The 21,829-nt window shown below is 41.8% G+C and overlaps 1 long non-coding RNA gene across 2 annotated transcripts in view; it reads left to right on the forward strand.

Moving 5' to 3' along the window:
• The window catches only part of LOC128937007 (uncharacterized), a 271,541-nt gene that overhangs the window by 228,806 nt on the left and 20,906 nt on the right, over positions 1 to 21,829 (forward strand). The window lies entirely within an intron of this gene.

Genomic DNA, 21,829 nt, shown 5'->3' on the forward strand with positions numbered 1-21,829 from the left:
GCATGGCACACTGAAGGAAAAAGTATCCCCAAGTTCTTTTTGTCTTAATTGTATCCCTTCAACTTACTAGCATTTTATTCTGCAGATGCTCATGCTATCTTTTGCTGTATGCAGATGCATCAGTATCTTGTTTCAGGTAGCTCTAGACCAAATAAATTTAATTTAATTAGCATTAGAACTTCTAAGTCAGGAGACTACATCAGACACTTAAATCTGTTGCTATTCAGGAAAGAAGAGATGATTTACCAAGAGATAACAGGAAGCATGTGCTCTTAAAATAGGACATTCTTTCCTGAACTAGGCCTGATAAAACATCTTCTCCCATGTTGTTGTACGCATGTGAAAAACCTGAATTTTGTACATAGTGTAACATCATTTTCAGTATAAGAAGGTCTCTTTTTAATCTCTTTTTAATTCTGTATCTGAAAAAATTTTTTATTAACCTCTAGTTACTAAGGAATAATAACTCTGTGGTCTGTTGCTCTTCTGCAAAGGTGTGATATCCTCACCTTGAAGAAATGCAATGTGCTAGACAGAACGATAGAAGTCTGGTTTTAACTATTCATCTAATAGTTTGTGGACACCTGTATATAAACAACTGTTTATGTTGTGTTCCTCATAAGGTTGTTTAGATATTAAAAATTTTTGTGCACCTTTGTCAAACTTTAGATGTGCACAGAATGTCCCCCACCCAGAGACCTTCTTTATCCCAAGCCCCAAGCAATGCAGTGAAATCTGAACATCACAGCCATTAAAACTTATAGAATGTGACTGTATAGCAAGACAGTCTAATATAAAATAGCCACCAGAAGCTGTGGAAGAATATTCCCTTACCTAATGTCTGGGACACTCCCATTATTGGAAAACTCAAATGGCAGAGAAATTCGGTGGCAATATAGTCAAATTCTCCCTGGAAAATGGGAGCCCTGACAATATCCACACAGCAAACTGCCTTAGATAAAGCAAGGGCAAATGAGTTTTTACTACTCAGAAGAAATATTGTGGAGTTGCGGTGATTAGTTCTCTAAAAATAGCTAGTTATTGCTCAGCAGCAGCTGGGAAAGCAAGGAGAATTTTCCGAATTATTAAGCAAAGAGAGAGAAAACAGAGGAGAAAATATTTATTCCACAGCACAAATTAGTGGTGGGGCCATGTTTCAGGGATGCTCCGTAGTTTCCTTGCCCATCTCAAAGGGATGAGCGGGAAGTGGCGGGGCGTGCAGCCCTGCATCCTGCTGCTCCCTAGTTCCACACACGCCCCTATGGACACAGGATTGCCAAATGGCTGCCCCACAGGGCCTGCAGGTACCCTGTGAGATGCAGCTCCATGGCAGTGTGGGGGTGGCTTTGGGCTTTTGTGCAGGACCAGCCTCTGCAGGCTTCCAAGAGTGTCCCATGGGGATGGATGTCACCCCTGGGGACAGCAGCAGCTCCTTCTGGCAGCCTGAAAGAATTCAGTGGGGAGTGGAGAGGCACAGCCTTGCACAGGAGCACCACACTTTCCATCAGTTGCTCCCAGAGACACAGTGACCATCCCTATAGATGCTATAGGGTCAGGAGGTGACATCCTGTCAGTGCTTCCTTCCATGTAGGGCCAAGACTGTGTCTCACTCAGGGCCCCATTCCCTCATGTCATATCCTAACCCTCCATTTTGAGCAAATAGGCCTGAACAGGCTGCAGGTTGGTTTAAAAATACTTAACCTGGGTTTTAGGCCTAGATCAGAAAGGTGTTTGAATTTTTGGTTTTAAGTAACTGAGATGGCATAATATAATTCTGGTATCATTTCCTAAGAGCTGGCCACCATGAGACAGAGGATACTGTGTTAATTGGATTTGCTGTTTGATCTAACATGGCAGTTCTTCTGCCTTTAGCAACAAAGGAGGAATCAGCTTCTTGGATTTCCACTGCATGTTTATACAGCCTGTTGACATTTTCTTCATCATCTGCTGTCCCATGATTTTGTTTCAAAAGCAGGGCAGGGCTGTGGTTACAGATAGGCAGGAATCTGTTCATCTGTGATCTCTCAGGAGGTTTATGATGTCATGTGGCAGTGTGTGGCTTCGGTTCAGTCCTCTGTGTCGTGACCCAGTCCCTGAAAAATTGATGGGAGTCCTCTCTGTGATATGAAAAAGCCCAGCTCTTTGGCCTGCTTCAAAGCAGTGGGAGTTATTCCATCCATCTCAAATGGATAGGGCCTGCTACTTCAAACTGGGCAATGGTAGCTCTTAAACACTTTGCAATGATGTTGTGAGGCTTAATTAATTGAAAGGAATTAATGGAAAGGAATTTAAATGGAAGGGGAGACGTAAGTGAATAATTTGATTGAGGGGAAATATCTTTTAGTGCAATTTTGAACTAAAAGGCTCTGAAATGCATTCATGCAGCTGAAAAATGCTGAAGGGTTAAAATGACCTAATTCAACATCAACTAATACACTCCAATATACATTAAAGCAAGTAGATTATTTTTTAAACAGTGCTAGCCTGCTAAGTGATGCACTGTGCTCAATGATAGACTGGTTAAAGCTGTAAATGTCATTGTTAAAATGAGTATCTTTAACAGCTAATATCTATTAAAATGAAGCACTTAGGCACCAGAAAAGACAGTTTTAAACTGTTAGGTTCCCTAAATTATTTTTGTACAATCAAAATGAGACTCTTGGGGATTAGGTGGCAGATTGGGTTAACATATTAGGTTTTTTGGATGAGAGATGTGCCATCAAATCCTGCTTAAAAATACAAATGAGCTGGGACTGCTGTTCTTCAGGTGATCCAGCATGTGTGTTTCTAAAATACATTTTAATACAATCTATTGTGATTTGTAGTAGCAGTACATAAGGACTTTGCCTGCTGCTGCCATGATTTGAGTAAAGATAGATTAGGGCTTGGGTTCACAATTGGGATTGCTCCTTTGATGAGCTGACAAAGGGATTTTATCCTTTTTATAGCTCCATTTTCTTACAACAACATCGTGGTACACAACTACAGCTGGTGTTGTGAAGGGTGAAACTCGGCACGTGAGGAAAAGGCTGGTCAAAGCAGTGTGTTCATGTAGTAAAAATGAGAAATAAGTAGGTGCCCACCAGTAGCTGCTGGTGAGGGGAAAGTGAGCTGTGAAGAAGCAGGTTCCAGCATATTTGAATTGAAACTCTCCAACTGGCTTGTCATCACGTGTTTGCTGTAACTCATCTGAAACTGCAGTTTGGACCCCAGGCCTGTGTGTAACCTTGCACTTGAAAAGTTGTGCATTTATGTAAAAAGCAGGGATGTTACTACTTCTTTTTCCTTTCTTCTGTGTTATTAAACACCTATAGGTGAGGTATGCAGTCCCCAGCGTTTGTTCTTCCTCATGAAGATGAGGGAATAATTCATATATATTTCCTCCTTGAGTAATTTCTCAGTTCACAAGACCCCAAAAAGCTTACCTTGAGACACACCAACTGTTAAGAACTTTATGGAAAGCTTTTCTGCATGGATTGATCACAAATCCTTAAACCATTCCATGGATGTGATACTATATGTTGCAGGACCAATCCTTCAGTGCACTCATTTTTTTTGTATTGTAACCTTCCTCTTTCGGTGCATGCATCAGGCTGCTGCTGTTTTGTCTTTTGGTACAGATGGAGGGTGTCACCAAAAACAAAAAAAAAGTGTTCTGCTTCATTGCCATAAAGAATTCTTTGTTTTCATGAATTCTTTGTTTTAGTGAGGATTTTTGTTTTCAAAGCAAGCTAAAGACAGCTTGTTTTGTACAGTAGAACCTTAGCAAAGGGGGAGTGCCAGAACACAACTGGTGTCCTGCTCTGTCCAACAGCAGCTCTTTGTCTGCCAATGCTGTACACACATGCTAAGAGAGGTTACTCTTGTTTTGGAATGAAGTGATCCAGAATTTTCTTTTGTGCATCCTTCTCCCTAGGATTGTGTAGGTGCCAGCAATATGAGTAGGTAACATCTTGACATGCAGAACCAGATTTTAAAGAATGGCAGGGATTAATAGCAAGATTGGCTTAACCAAAATTTGTTCTAACTCTTGTTTTCCATAAAAATCTCATTTATAACCTTCTTAAATGCTTGCATGCCAGATGATGGGTAGCTGCTTTGCTGCATTCTGCCAAAGATCAGTGCAATGTGTCTCTGATGTTCTTGGTGTGTAGCTCTGCTGAAAGGAAGGAATCCAACCTTCCACAGTGACTCTTCATAGGAAAAAGCTAAACAACAATATATAAACCAAGAAAATTCTGCCACAGAGCTGTTAAATATAGTTGTGGTTACTATTTCATAGCAAAACTTAATTATTTCAGGAAAATGTGACAAAGCATGGGGGTAACTCACAGCACTGTTGCCCTTTTTTCTGGCATGGGAAGGCTGGAGAATAGAAAATGTCAGGCTGTGTCTTTCCATGCATAGAAAGACAAGGCTGTTTGCAGAATTAAAAATAACTGCCAGCATAGCAGTGGCACTTCTGGGTATCTCCATACAAATGAACATAGTGACAGTGTATTACACTAATTTAAATTGTAGGAATAAATTATTTTCCTATAAATGCTGCATCAAATGATACATTTAGACACAACTTGGCAGTATCTTAGAGCTCTGAATAAGTGGCAGCCCACACTGCAGTTTCTTTTAAGCACCCATTTTAGTATGTCAGAATAAGTTTTCCGGCTAATATAAAATTATTTGTATTTCACATCCTTAATTGATGCTTTTAATTACTCTTCATATAGTTTAATAGTTTTCATATAGAAAACTGCTTTCTGTGCAGTAAGCTGAATCTCCAATCTGCAGCAAAACTTGCTTGAGTCAGGTTTTTGCCAGGCTCTGTGTACCAGCCCCAAATACTAAATACTAAATTATGTTGGCACTCCTACAGTAATCAAGGGAATAATTGTGAAGGCGAAGTTTGTTGTAAGAAAACCAAATTAGGAGGGGAAAACAACATCACTTAAGAGAAATTTTTAGTATGAACTAATCTTTTTGGTCTTTGTCCTCCTACAGTAAGGACTGTTTAAGTATAATTACTTAAAATGTACTGTAGCTTATCCTGTGTAGATTAGTCTTCTGCTTTATTAGAGTGCTAAAAGGCCAGTCTTCAAAGAATAAGCAAATTAAAGCTCTGTCTTGCTGTTTACAATGCTGGGGTCAGATCACTGATATCTACCAGCATTAAAGTGAAGCATCCATGAACCTCATTTAGTTAATCCAAGAGTTAATGTCTATTTAAATTTACAAGAGTCTTTTCAGTGCCTCTTGTGGTTGCTCATCAGGCTGTTGCAGAGTCAGGTATCTCCCTTTACTCACCAAAAAATCCCCATGTGATTTCACCAGGAACAGGATTGGTCCTGCTGAACCAGCAGAGTACTGGCTGGGTGTGCTGTCATATTTTATGATATTGCACTTCCAGTGAGAGTCCAACTAAACTAAGGAGAGTTTAGTTTAGTTTAGGCCTTCTGCACAGGGATGAGGCCAAGGTTGCTCTCCTGAAGCAGTGTAATAGAGGGCTGGTAGCATCTGAGTGCTGTGCAGGCTTGGCAGGCTGGAGCCCACGGGTGTTTGCATGAATGATTTTGTTTCTGTTTTCTTTACAGAGGCTCCCCACACCTCCTTTTCACTGCCATGTCATAGATATTTCCTCCCTTTCCCTTCTGTTACTCCTCTGCTCCATGACAAACAGACTCAACTCACCCTATCTAAGGGAGGAAAATGGTAGTTTTTTTTGAAGTGTGCTCTTCCCACAGAGCAAGGATTATCCTCAGGTCCTGCTGGTATCAGAGGGTAAAATTCCCCCCCTTGCTAAGATGTGTGAGGGCCTTCAGACTATCCCATACAGCTCTTCTGCCAACCATTGGGGTCAAGCTGGGAGGTGTCCATGCACCTTGCACTTGTCAACCTTTTGTGATTTTTATCCCAGGGCTGTAATGGAGAGGTTTTAGAACTCCAGGTCTTGGAAACAAGAGATTTCATTAAAGAATTTGCTTGAAAGTATGAATAAATAAAAGTGCCCAAGGAGCTCAGAAGACAGAGGCTAAAGGGAGGAAGCTGTTGTGTTGCTATTATTTCAAAACACAATAATTTTAAAGACAGTTTCATGGGGTTTTTTTGTAGAATCTTGGGTGACTATTTTGGACCATGTGTGGTTGGTGAGACTGTGTTTTGAAAAATCCAGAACTGTTCAGATGATTGCGTGGATTCATTTCAGCTGCTATGTGCAAAATCCCTTCCTGCTCAGGCTTTTTCACAATATTGGTATTACCTCTTATTCTTGGCCAGGCCAAATATACAATGAAAATGGCATTTGTTTCTTTATTGAAATACTTAAACTTCCTGTCCAATCCAAAGAAGTACAGGAAAATAAACAAACAAAAGAAGGGATCAAATTTAAATGCACAGCATGCTTGCAGCTTTGGGTCTGCTGTCTCTGCATTGCACTTTTAAATGTAAAAAGCATGATTCCTGCCCAGATGGGGGGTATGGCCAAGAGGGGAACCAAGACAGGGGTACTCTGCTTTCTATCTCCTGCACAGATTTTATTGCGTGTTTGCTCTTTCATTGTTGTTTCCTTTAGCCTAAAATAAAGATAAACTAGACAGAAAGCAAAGTGGCCAGGCGCCACTGCACAATTATAATTAATTCACTGTTAATGTTTCAGACATTGTAACAGAGTACATTGGAATTGCTGGGGCGGGCTGAGATTAGTTTGAGCTCTTCGTGTACAAACTGCAGGAGAGTCACATTAAATACCCACTCTAATTAATGTTTTCAGAAGGAGCACCAAAGGGAATAGTAAGGCTTGCAAGTGACAGAAAAGTTGGTTTGTACCTCTGCTTTCCAAATTCCTGCTGTGTTCTCACTCAAAAGGTGAGGATTTGAGAACAAATTGAGCCATGACCTCAGAGCAGAATGTGCACAGCCCATTCCTAAACCTTGCTTCACCATATTCTAGGATCACCTTGGAAAGGAGGATGCAGCTAAGCTCAGACTCAAATCTGGGTATCTGCAGGCACAGGAACATTCATGATCTGATCAGGTCTGCAGAAGTTGTGGGAGTCAAAGGCTTCATTTTGTCAAGAGCAAAATGGCTCAAGAACCAAAAAGATGGGGTTCTGCAGTGTTTTCAGCCCTATTGTAGAAAGTGAAGCTGGTTTCTTCCCAAAATTTGGAAATATCCAGGATCTGTCAAACTGAAGAGCACTTAATGCAGAGAAGAGGTCTCAACCATTAGACCATTCTAACAGTTAGATGAAGTAGTTTTTGTACCTCCAAAAATATCTCTGTTAATAATTTTTTCTGCTGCCAGTATTCCCTGTGGGAGAGGAAAGCTGTGATAATTGGGATTGGATACACAATGATAGTGGTATTTATTGTGATAATTGTGATTGGATACACAATGATACATGGTATTTATTACAAACCTTCTTAATTTTAAGTAAGGCTTCCTGTGGGTATTGAGTCAGACTGTTCAGGCCGAGCACTGTGTGTCTGGCTGTGTGTCTCTCCAGCTCTGTGTGTTTAAGCTCTGTGTATGAGGAGTAAAAGAGCCCTTTGTATGTTGGGTCTGAAGGCAGCTGAAAGCATGCCTCTGCTGGCTGGGTGTTGCCATTAAATATAGTTTATACTAGATCATCATTTATTCAAGGTGACAAAATCCACATTAAATTTCTGGTGAAACCTGGTCCACTGTAGAACATTATTAGAGCACTTATTAGTACTACATTTTTCACCATGGATGTAGCCTGAATATCCTAATTTATGGCCATCTGGTCTCCAGTCAAGAACAGCCCAAAATGCAGCTTCCCTGGGTCAGCTCATACTTCCACGCTGTGACTTAAAGAAGAGGACACAGACCTCTGTAAAAAGCCATAAACACCTCCCAGGGAACTTTGAGAGGAGGGAGGTGCCCTTCCCCTACCCCTTGTACATACACCCAGCAGGGCCAGTCATTGTCTCTGTTTATTCAGTGGTGTTTGGTAATGGTAACGTTCATTTCATTTAGGATTTGATTTGTTTACGAACTAATAAATATGATTTATAAAAAGTGCGTGTGGTTCACTAATTACTGCACATATGGCGTTTTCATTTTGTAAAACTGGCATTTGCTTTCTATTATGATTACGTCTCTGTTCACCAGTGCTAATTAGTTTGATTAGACAGATAACTTTAACCATTATTAGGACTAGATTAGGAGAACTTTGCATGCAGGGGAATGCAGGGTGGAAGAGTTCACCACCAGTGAAGATAGGTCAGCAACACAGAGATTGCTCCTCATTAAATATTTTAAAATTAGTTTTTGTTTTGTTTGCCACATAGAAGAACTGAGAAGCATTCACATTTAGCTACTTACAAAAATCCAATTAAACACAGTTGTTTAGCATGAATTTGTTAATCAGAGTTAATCTTTCCAATGAATGCATAATTTGGAATCTGTGTCTAAAATGTTCATTTAAGGATAAGCATATTACAGACAAATAAAATATAAAATGAGATTCTCTCCCTTGGAATTGACTCTCAATATGGAGCAATATTGACTGTTTTTAGTTGATTTTCCTGCATGCTGAGGGGCAGAAGTGAAATTGGATAAAGACTAAGAAATGCCACATGAAAGCCAATGCCACCTGGGGTGGGCCATGTTTTTCCCTAGAGCCTCTGAAAATTTTTGAATAGTGTCATCTGAACTCTTCAGAATGCAAATAAAGAAAGATAAACTCCTATTTATTATCCATTTTAAAATCAAAATAATTATTCAGGGCTGCAGAAGTTTGATATTATTTTGTTTCTTCAAATGGATGCTCTATCCTAAAAATGAGAGGCAAGTTTTCTTTACCAGTATATTAGAAATTATCTTAGTGCACTAAGAGAGTAAGTAGGATGTGAAGTGCCTCCTTTAGAAAGGAGACTGATACTCAAATTAGATAACTGTGGATGCTTGTTTCTTTAAGATGGCCACTCATTTGACTTTGGATGATCCCCCCACATTCATCCAGTTTGTGGGTAATTAATTGGTTTGGTAGCAGAATGAGGATGGTGCCCTGCTTTGGATGCAGTCCTGCTGCATCTACTGGGTGTGCTCAATGCCACTTGTGAGTGGCCCTTTTGGCTTTTTTTTTTTTTTGTCTTCAAAGCAATTTATAAGGGAACAGAAAAGTTCTTTCCCATCTGAGGAGAATTGTGGGAATATTGAAAAAGACATAAATCTGCTACTGAAGGGCGAACACATAGAGAAGCAGCAAAGTAGATTGTTGTGGTATTTACTCTCTCCTTGGCTCTTCTGGAGGATGCCTCCTGCCATGCCTTTCAAAGAAAACCCCAGACAATTTAAATGTCAAAGTCTCAAATTTCAACATGCATCATTATTGTTGGAAGCATTTGCTCCAGGAAAAGTTTCAAAATTGCCATTTCTATATCTTAAAAGAATGTGAACAGGATGGCCAGATTCTGAGAGGGTATAAATTGGCAGAGGTTCGTTATTTCAATGTGGTTATCCTGCTTTACACCAACTGAAAATCTGGCCCTGGAGAATGAATATTTATGCCCTGCCAGAGAGGTTTGAAAACCCTTTTTTAAAAATGAGAATGAATAAAGAAAGAACTGGGATATGCTCTGTGCTGATGAACCCAAAGCCAAATGTGACCTCCCCTTGACCTTTTATGCATTTAAGTTGAAAAAGGCCATTTTGATACATTCCACTGGAGCTTAAAATGCTTATATTTCAATTCCAAAGGTCAAGCTCTCTTCTCAGTGTACTGTATGGCCCAGCTTTGGCTGCTCCCCATTGATGTTGCCTGACTGTACTTCTGATTTGCCATTGACTGTTTACTGTTTTTCTAGCTAACGTAAGTGAAAGAGATAATTCAAATGATTTTGAGCTCTGTGTCAATTCTGATTCTGATTATGTCCCCTGTGCTTGGTGTAGTATTAGTGGCTCCAAACTCATTAAGTCTCCAGGAAATTTCAGATTACTGTGTTAACTGTACCTTAGTCACCATATTTGCCTTTGATTTATCTATTTATAAATTCCACTGTAGCATTTTTGAAGTTTCCTTTTATCACTATGTCTAATATCACTGAACTAAGTAATTTTTCTTCACCCCTTCTTTTTCTTTTCCCTTTTGAGTGTTTTGGATACTTTTTTTTTCAAATTCCCAAAGTGAAAGGGAACTGTTTCCAGGAAATTATGTTTCATGCATGTTTTAAAGTAAATCTCCACATCTTCAGTGGATGTAAGCACAGCCCTATTGGGATGAAGGGACAGGAGCTGGCACTGTTTCGAATACTCCTGAAACTTTGCATCACTGGAGCTATGTCAATTTGCACCAAATTAGAAAGGTAGACAGAGTTTTTGGCTAACAAGTCACATGTCTGCCTACCTTCCTCTGGACTTGAAAGAGCCATTATAGTGGATGGTTCCCAAAAAAGGGGATAAATGCAGCCCCATCAAGCAGGCTGACAGGCCTCGATAATAATTTCTCTAGATAGAATTGCAAAGTAATCATTGTCTCTAATAATCTCTCCAATTACTTTATAGAATAATAGTTCATTATAAAATCTGTTTTAGCAGACTGTCTATTTTTATCCTCTCCCCTTGAAAATGAAGTTGAACACATAAGAACTGTAGAACATTTTTGCAAAACTAAGGGATTGCTCCTACCTAATAGCACAACCAATCAGGAGGATCTTTTACCAGGTTGTAATGTGTGTGAATTAACACAGCTTAGTGAATCTGGCTGATGAGCAGCATGCTAAGGGCCCTGACACCCTGCTCCTGTTGGGATGTGCCTTATTGCACATTCCCCAGCTAACCAGGACCAGATGTTCTTGTCCCACCCCTTGGCCATGCCTAGGTTTCCCTCCAGTGATCAAATGAGAGGGAATCCAGTCCAGCTGGAAAGATAAGGGGCAGACTCCTTCCAGTGTGGGGAGAATTGATAAGGAGCAGATCAATAGCTAATCCCCTTCAGTGGGCAGCAATGCCCACATCTTAGCAGTGGGACATCCCCTCCTCTCCCCCTTCTGCTAAATTGCAAAATTTCTGTAGTGGAAAGAGTGTAACGCTGCACTTGGGTGGTAGAAACCAAACAGAAATAAAACTGGGGGGGAGAGTATTGAACAAAGGCCTAACAGTGTATTTACCTTTGATTTCATCCTTGGAAGGGACACCTGGGTTTGGTGACTTTGCCACATATCCAGGATACCAATTACTGAACTGAACTGGAAAATTTTGGCAATAATTTGCTCATAATAATAATATTTGGCAAAATTTAAAGCAACTGGAATTGCTGGGAAATGACAGGCAGCATCAGTAGTTGGCAATGCTTCCAGCTGCAATTATAAGGAAAACCTAATAAGCTCTTGACCATGGAAAACCCCTTGGACAGGCACATCTACACACAGCTCATGTAACCAGGTGGAATTCTGTAAAACCCAGTATAGATGCAATAACATACACTCTCAGAGCACTTGTCTTTAGTACTTTTTTCTGGTTCAGCTATTTGTTCAGCTATGAGATAAAAACAGACTCACCTTACATTTGTACCTGCCAAGTAGCATTGAAAGGACTATTTGTAATCACAATTCATTCCTGGAACTTGGAGAGTAAATATCATTGAACAAATTGTATGTCTGGCTCTCCATGTCTCCATCCATATCTCTGCTTTCTCTGGAAGGATTCACCTGTTGGCTTTTCACTCTGTGCCCACCTTCTGGAGCTCCAGAGGTCTCTGGTGGCAGCAAGCAGCCTGAGTTGTCCTTCTGAGAACTTTCCATCTATTTTATTTGAGGTATCTCCCAGACCTTGGACTCTCTTATAGGGATGGTGACTCCATGTGCTTCAACTTTTCTGCAAGAAATAGAAGAAAATATCAGTGCTAATTATCTCTTTTCTTTGTGAGCTGAGATGAGTTTTGCTTGATATTTTGGTAGAAACATCAGCACAAGTGCCACTGAAAGCTTGCTGGGAAACAGGTTAACTCTGTTTTTTCACAACTGTTGCTCCCAGTGCAGATACTTGGTACAGAAATCAGGTTAAGCAATATAAAGGTTTACTTCCCACAACCATCCCCAAACAAATTCAGTGTGAAAGGAAGAGGTTTGATGATGAGTTGGTTGCATGAGTCAGGGAGGAAGGAAGGAAAAATAAATCTTGTCCCTTGGATTAAGCAAGCTGCTTTTCTGAATGTTGCTTTGGGCTTGGGTGAAAGAAGCTGCTATGGGTTTTACTCATTGTTTAATTGAGGGGACTTGTTTAACTTTTGTTATATTTTTCCCTTAAAAAGGCAAAAGACTCCTTGTATTTATTTGTTATTACTTTATAGCAGCAGCCGTATTGTGTGGCATGTTTCAGAAAATACATTTGTGAAAGGATTTATGTGATGTTAACCCTGCAATACTCAGACTGGGCTCAGGGCTGCTCCTGAAAACCAAGGCCCACTTTTGAGAAAGAGGAACTCTGAGGGCCATGACAGTAATGAAAAAGGAGAAAAGATACTTTATGAATACAAGTAATTTCTCTGTAGACAACACAGCAAATGTGAGGCAAAAAAACTTGCATTAAAAGTAAAAATGCATAGAAACGCAGTTAAATCTGAATGGGACGATGTAGAATCTTTCTTTCCATTGAACAACCTGTAGTGGGAGAATAGATGATATTTGGGGGCTAAGAGGGGTTTTTTGCCTCTCGTAATCTTATCCTGTGTATTATTTTTTCCTCTCCTACTTTGACGTTGTGTTCCAGGCAGTTTTCATTCTGCCCTTCACAAATTGTGTTGTGTGCACTGAGTCATGGGCTTGTGTTTTCAGAAAGGTTGTCAGTCACAGCTATTCTCGTGCAGCAATGATATGATTAGCTCTGTTTTTTTACTGTAAAGTATTAATTTAACTGAAGTTTGAACACAGTGAAGAAAGAACTATCAGTGGGTGAATGTGCCAGCTTAAAAGCAGAGATGCTATGTGGCATGAGTAGTTGCCTTCCTTTGGGATTGTGGGAAAGGGTGGCAAGGAAAAGCAGCCCCACATGTGAGATATCCTCAGGCACTGAGATTCATGGGGATATTTTAATAGCCCTGATTCCAGCCAGTGCTTGGGGAGGTGATGAGCACAGGGCCCTCCACAGCCCTGTTGTCTCAGGAACCTGGTCCTGGCATTCCCAAACTCACAACCTGTGCCTGGATCTCCTCTGGATGGGGGGTCTGTCAGGGGCCTGGTTTGTGGGGGTCTCCAGGGCTTTCTCCCCGCAGCTGTCACACACATACCTGCAGTGGTGAGGCTGCCAAAACCAGAGAGGAGAGGTGGAGCTGCCCGGGTCCCCAAGGGAGCCGTGACTGCCGTATCTTGGCGGGTTCAGCGCTGCCTTTTTCTTCCACTCTCTCCCCTGTACCTGAAATTTGATTGGTAATCGACCAATATGGGCTGCAAAAGTGGTGTCAGCCTGAGCTGTGAATTGACCTGCTTTTGTCAGTTTGTCACAGTTTATTGCTGTTTTAGCACAGTGCCTGCGAGCCTAAGCCCAGCTCCGCTGTCACCCAGAGAAAAGCCTGGCAGGCTGATGTCCTCAGGAACAGCCCCCAAGTGCAGAGGGGCCAAGGGTTCCCTTTCTCTTCACCAGCTAATCCAAACCTCACATTTTCTTTCTGGTCAAAGAGCAACCTAAAGCCAAAACAACCTGCAGGTGCATTATGCTTACCCCATCTCCAATACTGCCTGGAATTCACTTGCAGTGGTGCTCAATAACATTGCCTTGAGAGTAAGATAAAAATTGTGTCCTCAACTAAAAGTGACCATATTAGGTTCATCTCTTTGCAATTGTTAAGTTTATTACAGGAACAACAGACAGGATTCTTTAAATCAAAGTATTTCAAATGTAGGAAATGAGGGATAAGAGAGAATTGCAGGCCTTTCATGAAAGACTCATCTTAAAAGGTAATTTAGCTTTCTGCACAGCAGCAAATAGATCTGACAGTTCACCCAAAACCTAGCTGAAAGGATGTGTGTTTATACCTCTTATTTACACTGAGATTTCAAAATAAGCTTTTTGAGCAAGCTGTGATCTTTTATTTGGTTTCCTTAAGCTCAGAGTATTGCAGTGTCAGACTCTGTTTTCTTAATTGATTATAACTTTTTTTTTATAACTCATGTTGTAAAGCTCATGATGAGTGAATAATGTGTTGCCCAGTGCTTCTGCAGCTTGGCCCAGAATTTGGCTTCAAGTACCTTTTTCATATCTTTGTTTCTGACACAAATATCTTTGCTGTTGCTTTGGATAAATGAGTCCTTTCCAGTGGCCCAGGGTGCTTGAAAATAGTCATGATCCAGACAGCATGTCTGAGTGACCCTGTAAATAGCAAACATGGGAATGCAGCTCAGCATGCATAAGCAACCCTACAATAATAACTTTGTGCGTGCAGTCCAGCAGGCGGGAACAATCCAGAACTAGGCTGATAAAAGAGCTGCTGAAAGTGTTATGGAAGTAACAGGTCTGAGTGACTTCAGTTTTCTTAGGTTTACACCCGAAAATTCTATTATTATCATTATTATTAATTATTAGCAGTTTCCATTACCTAGCTTTGCAGATTTGTGTTATTTTTCATCAACAACATCCAGTCTGGTGCATCCAGTCTGTTGTTTTCCTGGAAGCTGTTCCTCCTATCTCTCCAGCTCAGCTCCCAGCTCTTACCCATGTCTAAGTCCTCTTGCACCTCACTGCTCCTCCAGCTGCTCTGTTCACATCCTGAAATCAGTCTGCAAGCAGGAGCCACAACCCCTGAGTATCCTCAACAAGTTACCAGTTTTACCTCTGGAAAGGGATAAAGCAAAGCTCGAAGCGTGTGAGACTAAAAATGACGAAAATGTTATTGTTATTTCAAAATGTTATCCCCATATGTTCAGGAAGCAGATCAGGTTGTATAACTGGCTGTGCAGAAACACCTGCTTGAGTAGGTAGAGTGGGGTGGAAGCGGGGGGGAAGCCAAAACCCCTCTGTTCCCAGGATGATGCGGTGTTAAATGCACTGGGAGGAGGATGAGGATGGCGATGGCGATGCCGAGGGCGGGCTGGTCCCCGCGGGGCCGGGGCGGACATCTAGCGGTGGCAGGGCTGCTTACAGGGCTGTGGGCATGCGAACTCCTCCTGCCCGCCGCCGGCAGCATCCTCAGCATCCTCAGCATCCTCAGCCGCATCCCGGCTCACTGCCCGCTCCCCATCCCGCGCACCCTCCTGTCGGGAGCCAAGCCTCCTTGGAAAAGGGGCAAGGAAATTTCATTTATATCCTCATACTCCCCATCATTACTTCCTTCATATACTGTGTTTCCTTCACTGTACTGCAGTGTTTGATTTTTTTTTTTAAACAAATTTAAGCAGAGATTTTAATTTCGCAACAGCTCATTTCGTAAAGGATTTCCGATTGTCACCAGTAATGTCACCTACCTGAGGTGACCTGCCTTTAACAGCCCTCCCTGCAGGGCTTCTGCAGCCTCCTTGAGGAGCCAGCCTCTTGAGGGTGTATACAAAAACATTGCTGAGAATTAGTGTAGAATACTATATAATAGTGTTCTATGAAATACTACATATATAATAGTATATATAATAGTATTTTTATATATATATATATATATAAAATACATTATGAAATACTCAGTATCCCCATAAGCCTCAAGCTAAGGAACGCCCTGAAATCCAGGCCCAAAAGGAGGCAGAGCAATAATTGCACACCGTGGGGCAATTGTGGTTTAGATTGTCCCCTGCTCATATTGAATCTTGAGGTTGCAGGGCAAACATTCTACAAATCTTAGATTTCCTTCCATCTACCCCCTCTTGCACCAAATTGTGTATTTAAGGCACCCTTCCTTCTCTTCTTTCTGTCTGTCTGTCTGTCTGCCTTTCTCAAAATAAAAGGCAGGACCTATCCAGTCAGATGCAGTGAAACAAGAAAATGCTCAGATATTTTAATACCCTGGAGCTACCCCTCAGCAGATAAAATGGCTAAAAATGAAATTTAAAGCACATCTGATTTACCTGTTGTTTGTGTGACTCAAATACCTATGTTTAATTTTGTCTATGGATTGGAAAAAGTTAATTTCAAGCCTTGTTTCTCTTGCTAGCAGCAACAACCTTTTAAACTGAGTATTACTGGTGAACCATATAGAGCTGGTTAAAAAAAAATGCTTTTCAGTTCCACCATGCAGTTGTTCGGACGACAATTATGGCAGCTGAAGTTTAATCATAGTGTTTGATAGCTCATTTTCTCAATGTCAACACGAGGCACTGTTAAAAAAAATGAATTCTTTCATTTGATAAGCTGGCTCCAGAGCACTGGGCTCATTCAATAGGAAAACTCTTTCACAGGGCTGCAGCATGCATGGTTTTTCTCTTTCCTTTTTTTTTTTTTTTTCTCCTTTCCTTTTTTTCTTTTTTTTTTTTTTTTCTCCCCTGAAAGCCACCCAAGAAGAGATTAATCACAAGGGGGAAACTCAGCTTCACCCTCTAGCTGCAGGTCGCAATTTTTATTTGTATGGAATTGGCTTTTGGAAAGCTGAAGGCTGCCTGAGGGCAGGGACCTGATATAAGAAGAACCTGAGAATGAAGCAGCAGGGATTGATTAGCCTACTTCATATCCCACACTCCATAAGCACACTCCAACCGCAATCTAACACACCGCTGAGCTGAATAGACAAGAGAAATTGGATTCCTTCCTAATATTTAACCTTCAAGTCAGCTCCAACAGTTGTTGATATGTTGTTCTACCAGCAAGTAACAGTCGCTTTTTTATTCCAGCACCCACCCACACACATATATATACAGTTTTATAAGTTATATGCTATATATTTACATATTTTCCATTTTCAATCTGTTTCAGAGCATGGTTTACCTAATCCATTTCAGTAAAAGTTTCAGGGAAGAACAAACTGACCAAACAATTATGCATAAAGCTGTAGTGAGGGAAGGGAGGGAAAGAGAAATAAAAAGTAGAAAAAACTCATTGTCTGTTTCATGTCTTTCAAGGTCTTTTTCACACAGTCGTTTTTATTTTACCTGTAATTTTTCCCAGTTCATTAATTGCAGGAATAGTCAGGATTGTATCTAGAGATGTGGATGCTGCTGCCATCCTGGAGGTTTCATTTTAGATTTTTCTGTGTAGATGAGGAATCTGCATTTTGGGGAAGGTTTGGAAACTTGGCAGAAGCCCGGGTGAAACCCGGGCCATTCGGTGCGGCACAAGACTGCACAGGACAGCCCAAGGGAGCAGCCACAGCTCCTGGGCCCTCACTGAGCCCCTGAGGAAAGGTCCCCTTCCCAGCAGGAGGGGAAGTTCAGAACATGGTGCAGAATGTGGAAATGGTGATTTCAGTGGGGCCCTTGGGGGCCTGGCTCTCAGAGAGGGGCTCTGGCAGAGGGGTTCTCTTAGGAAAGGCTGGGTCTGGGGGACAATCCCTGGTCTGCAAACATGCCCACCCCACTTTGCTGAGGTCTGACAGGCTGAGCAGCCCCTGGCAAACTCCTGGGGTCACTGAAAGGCTGCCTGGAGGCTTGCTGAGCTCCCCAGGCTGCCTTGCCTCTGCTGGGGTTGTGGAGTTGCATAGATCCCCAGCTCCCCATGGCCCCAGGAAGGCTGAGCTGCCACCCACACTCTGCCATGACCCCCGCAAGCTCGTGGGTGCATGGGGTGTGACACACTCCCCGTGGGGCTCTCCAAAAGGGAGTTTTCTAAAAATGTCTGTCCTAGGGAATAGTCACATTTCTGATTCTTCCTTCATGTTCGGAATGAACAGAAAATGGGGAATTGGGATTTTTCTCCAAATGGTCATTTTGATTCGTGCTTAGCTGCACAGCTTCTGTCCTTTCTGGGAAACTGAAGTGCCTTTGCAGGGGCTCCTGAGAAGGGCTGTGCCAGGACCAAGGACTTCTTGTGTTGTTTGGCTGTCACAGGGTGAGGACATATAGGTGGGAAACACTGGCTTGTCCATGCTACTATGGCCAGAGACTATGCAAATTTTTCTTTACTCTATGTAGAAAGAACCAGTGAGCAGGGATTATGAAGCCTTCTCACACTGTGTAACCAGCCTAGATCTTCTAAAATTGGGCACTGTCATTTTGCAGCTCATTGTGAAAAAAGGTTGTCTTAATAATGCAGTCTATTGGGAGAGCATGCTGCTGAAACTGCTGCAAGCAAAGTGAAATTTTCATGTAAACATCTTCAAATATTTTTATGACCCATCAGCTTGAGTTTTATAAGTCAATGTATGAGTGAATACACAAAGCTTCTCTCTTTGTTTGCATATCCTGCCTCTACTGAGTTTTAAATGTTCATGCTATGTGGACAAAATCCAACTCTACATCTGTTTATGGCATATGTAGGCAGCATCATCTCCAAGATTTTTTTTTTTCATGTCTAGTTGAGCTCAGTAGCTTTGTGAAAAAGAACCCTCAAGACTTTAGCTAGCTTCTCTGTACCCTGACTGTGATTTCTCTTACAAGTTTGGGATCCTCTGGATTTCTTGACATGTTCAAAATAGGATAGCAGAAACAACTATACCTCCCTAAGAAAAGGGACACATGTGACACATTTCCCCCCCTCAGTGATGGCCCAGATAATAATTATGTCCATGTACCCCTGACCACAGTGATGTGACTTTCCAACCTGCAGATCTGGAGACTTTGACTGAAGAATAAAGCCATGTCCTGGAAAAGAGTGATGGAAGGGAAACAATAAGGGCTATTCAGTAACTTAGGTTGGCATTGATGAGGGCATTGATGAGTCTGCTGGTTATGCACTTGCTTCCTAGGGGATCCTGGATAAATCATGGAATTGTAGCATGGTTTGGGTTTGAAAGAAGCTGAAACATCATTTCATCCCAACCCCCTGCCATGGGCAGGAACACCTTCCACTGTCCCAGGCTGCTCAGAGCCCCATCCCACCTGGCCTTGGACACTGCCAGGGATGGGGCAGCCACAGCTTCTCAATGCAATCTGAGCCAGTGCCTCACCACCCTCACTGTAAAGAATTTCCTCCTGATATCTAAATCCCACAAGCCTCTCACAAGACAGCACTTCCTTCCATGTGATTTCAGCACTTAGTCTACAAAATCTATGGATCTGTCTATCCCAAGTGTCTATCCCAGGTCTTATCTCTCTATGGTTTGAACTGATGCTTTAACACAAAACTTTACCCTATTTTTTTTTTACCACTGGTAGGGACATACTGGAACTATTATACAAAGCCAGGGCTTGCTCACCAATTTGATTCTTTCTGTTACTGATTAAGAAAGAAAAGGAGTGCAGGAAAGGCAAAATGGGGTTTTAAATATTTTTGTGACAAGATTTGACAAGTGACAGAGCACTACAGCCTTCATGATGGAAAATAGAGATTTAGCAGCCTCAAAAAATTGTGGCAACAAGCTGATTTGATCATGATGTTTGTAAAATGATCATTATGTTTCATTTTTATAAGGCTGAGGTACTTTCTTGGGATATACAGTGTTTGGTTGAAAGGAAGCACTGGGACTACATCCTAAGTTACTTTGATATAGTTAGAGATTTTCATTTGTTGGAATTTTTGCTTTGTCTGAAATTTTGACTGTTCTGATCTGGGACTTTGCTGAGGAATTAAAGCCATGGCCTTTCATCTGCTCCAATGCTATGGGCTGTGATTCACAGGGGCAGAGATGGCAATAAACAAAGCAATTCCCTTCCCTGTGCACTGGAAGAGGCTTTGCTGTTGCTCTGGCTTTTTGAATGCCCTCATTTTGTGTGTGTGTGTACATTTTGTATGTCACTGTGTCTCTGCCTTGGTTCTGCACATTCACAGCAGTCTGCTGCTACCAATAATTCCCTGGGCTGTGTTAGCCATATCTGCCAGGTAATTTGGGATCCTTCCCCTGCGAGCATGCTTTCCTGATGGCAAGTGCCTAAGACTGCAGGTTATAAAGAAAAGCCTTTTTTTTAAGCTGAAACGTAAATATGTGTTTGTGTGGTGATCCCAGCACATCCCAGCACGCTGGCAGTGGGGGGGAGTGAGAGTGCTCCACGTGGGCAGCAGAGAGAGAGTTCCTTCTGAAGTGCTTGAGAGACATTTTAAACATCTCCCCCTTTTGATATATATTGCTATTAGGGTGCTGGTTGCAAATTTTGTAACTAATAGTCTTGCCTGATATTTCTAACAACTTAATGAGCACTGTGACAAATGTAAATGGCGTTCCAGTAACACAAGTTTCCAGTTTGTATTAAAATGGAAGAAGGCCTTTAGTAAGACATAGCTCCTGCTGGGCTGTGTGCTGTAAAACCTCATTTTGAGCCCGTGCCTGTACCCAGGAGCTCAGAGCCCGAACAGGCGAGAAGGATTTCTGTCTTCATTTTTATAAATGAGAAACTGAGGCAAACGAGTCGTGAAGTGCCGTGCCCAGATTGCATGGGGACGGTGTAATAGAGCCAGAAAATCTATTGTGCTATCTTCCTGTCAAAGAGATGTGTTGCTTTCCTGACCTTACTGTTATGGAAACCTTGCGTGAGGTGAGTAGCCTTTCAAGAGTGGGATGCCAGACTGTATTTCTTTTTCCCCAAAATAAATTTGTCCGTGCCACTAGGAGCTCGCCAGTAATCAGGAAATATTGCTTTCCAAAGAGACAAGATGCTTATCAGGTGGCAGGGCTGCATAGGGGGCTGGATTACAAGAGGTGAGGGTGGGCAAGCGGCACCTCCTGCCTTTGGAAAAGCCCCTTTTTGGTCACTGTGCCATCACTCCCCCAGTACCAGCCAAATTCCTCTGCTTGCCATCCACTGCTGGTGCCTGTTTTAAGCCCTGCTGTCACTGCTAGTAAGCAATGAAATTGTTGTGTTCACAGTATTGCCTGAATTAAGCACATGTAATCACATCCTGGGGGAAAAAAAAAGAAAAGAAAAGTATAAAACAAGACTTAGGTCGAATTTACTACAGGAAGATATAAAAAAATGAATGCAAGTAGAGGGGAAATGAGAAATGCATAAGAAAAAAAGTAATAGCAATTAGATAAAGTGACAAAAATGCTGGGTTTAGCTAAGGAAGCCTTATCTGAAGCAACATCCAACTGTTGGCCCTAATCTCATCAACACCCAGACCCTAATGCTGCTAAAATCCCATAATGTGGCTGAGCCCTGTTGAACACAGGCTACAGCTTGGCCAGGGCAGCCTTTCTGTGCTGGTAATAAAATGCTCTACAAAGTAATTCAGTAATTCTAAGGCGCTCCATTTATGGTTTTGCAGAAACTGCCACTCTCTTCTGGGTTTCAGACTAACTTGAGAGGATTTAAGCATAGTGTTAGTAATGCCACTGCTGTGGAAAAGCCATAACCATGAAGGAAAACAGAAACAGGAAATAATGAGGAAAACTCTGTGTAAAGCAGGAGAATTCTCTAGGTGCTGTGGTAAGAGCATGTTTTATTAGACATGATTATGTTCTGTGCTGTTTATTCAATCACAGCATCATCTCCATCCTCCTTTCCCTCAGCTCCTCTGCAGTCACTGTCACTTCACATCATGCACAATGGAAACAGACACATATTTATTCACCCTGACCCAAAAGTAAGTTTTGTGGCATCTGTATCCACTCTCTGTTGTTCAGTGTGCTGTGCCAACATTGAGAGTCAGCCCATGAGCAATGTTCTGACTCCAGCAAAGGGTGGGTTTGTCAGGCACAGCCTGTCACTCCTGCTGACCCCTCCATGTGCCCTGCTGGCTGGCACCATGGCAAATCTGGCCTTTTTGCTGCACACCTTACCAAAGGATAGGACCTCTCTTCTCTTTTTGTTTCATTACACCCACTGCTTCATTCTTCCTTTTGGGTTTTCCATCTCTCCATGGAATCTTTTC

Source organism: Melozone crissalis, unplaced genomic scaffold (assembly GCF_028551555.1).
Source record: "Melozone crissalis strain CALT ecotype California unplaced genomic scaffold, PUWL_Pcris_2 ptg000018l_1, whole genome shotgun sequence".
NCBI lineage: Eukaryota > Metazoa > Chordata > Aves > Passeriformes > Passerellidae > Melozone > Melozone crissalis.